A 1,907-nucleotide genomic window follows, 5' to 3' on the forward strand; every position below is an offset into this window, starting at 1 on the left:
GGTTGGAAGTGGATATTTGATGTTATTAATTGTTTTTAACGTCCTACAGGCTCTGAAATGTTGAATAAATTAGAAACTTAAGTTTTTGAAAGATTCCATAAAACATGAAAACAATCAGTGAGATTGCTCTACACATCCATATACACAAGACTGAAAATGCAAATAAATAATGAGAAGTTCAGTGTTTATTGACCAAAGTTATAAAGATTTAATTATGTAGTATTTGCAACATGACAGTTATTACAAGTATATTGATTAGGATGAACAGAAATACTGGTTTTAGATTGTTTATTACATAATGCAGCAGATTATTACACCACCACATTTTGTAATAATTGCCGCAAAATGTAATAACATTATTACATAATGTGTTAAAAACTTTTATTACATTTTGTGTCAATTGTTACACAATGCAGTTTTAGCACGAGTTTATTACATTTTGAAGCCTGATTTTATTACATTATTACATAATGCACTGTTATTACAAAATGAGGTCTTACAGTCCTGTATTTTTAAGAAAATATTACATATCAGTGCACATTTTTCCTGCAAGTGCTAAGAACAAACGTGTGTTCGTGTAACGTACCTACCTTCATTTGTCTCCGAGGTTTTTGTGTGACCATCTAAACTGCACACATGTTGGTCTCAAATACATAAAAATCACACACACCTGTGTCCCTCTGTCTTCAGCCTAGCAAAAGATAACAAGTCAGTGCAAAGCAGTATCAAATACTAGAGTTTTTATATTAGAAAACTTTGCTTGACTGATGTAGAGTTTCATCTTTTTTGTATTTTCTCTCAACACACTCCCTTTTTCATTTCCTAGCCTGTTTCCCTCTGGTCTTTTTGCCACCCACACTCAGCCCAGCTCAGCTGGTTGGAGACTGGGAGTTGACATTCTGAGAAGCCATTAAAAGTGCTCATTATTGGGAAAGGAAAGGGGAGCAGAAATCAAAGAGATAAGCACTTTTTCACTGCAGGGTGCCCTGATCTGGGTTGCTCTCATATCCCAACTTCTCTGCATTTCAATTTCCATCCCGTCTCATCCATTCTTCCTTTCATTTTTCTTCTTTGTTTAGTTTCCTCAATTAAGCTTTAGCCTCTGGCTCTTTCTCCTCTCCTGTCAAAAAGTTGTTTGGTGTTTTAAAATAAGTAAAAATAGATGATATCAAATTCATTTTTCTGTAGAAATAAATCACTGGGTAATAAAAAGCACATACATAATCTTCCTCTCAGGGCATTTGGTCCTGTTTGGGTTTTTTTTTATGAATTTCATGAAAAATTTATAGCAGCTTTATATATACAGAGGTGCACATAAGCAGTGCACAGGTGTGCATGCGCGATCAAAAAAGGAAAAAGCGCACCAGATGAAACATCATAAAGCTCCCTTGCGTACCTAAGATTGTCCCTGATTGTCTGTCAAAACAACAGTTAGCAGGGCTCTAGAGTGAGACCAGTTTGGTCGCAAAGGCAACCTGATTTCTTAAAAAAAAAAAAAAAAAAAATCCAGCCGCACTGGTGTGAATGGATCTTTCGGTGCGCCAGAGCGGGACCCTGATATAAGGATTAAACGGACACTGCCTTCAACAAATCAGACAAAGTCCAGATCTGTTTTATCCAATCAGAGCAGAGCAGGGCGGGACTTTCAATGAGAGCAAGTTTGGTTGAAGCAGCGGTTTGACTCGAGTCGACTCGAGCTGCTGCAGTGATCAGTCACATCTCCTCTCCTCCTGTACTTTGCTCCTGAACTACCAGAGACTTTGGTCTGTAAAACCTAACTTTATATTAAATATATGTTCAGAATGTTGTTACTGAACAGATCTGTCCAACTCTGTGTGAGTGACTAAACTCTCCTCCTGAGAGACTGCTGTATGAGCGTGTCACTGCACGCAGGCTGTCTGTGAGAT

Source organism: Austrofundulus limnaeus, unplaced genomic scaffold (genome assembly GCF_001266775.1).
Source record: "Austrofundulus limnaeus strain Quisiro unplaced genomic scaffold, Austrofundulus_limnaeus-1.0 Scaffold1208, whole genome shotgun sequence".
Taxonomy (NCBI): domain Eukaryota; kingdom Metazoa; phylum Chordata; class Actinopteri; order Cyprinodontiformes; family Rivulidae; genus Austrofundulus; species Austrofundulus limnaeus.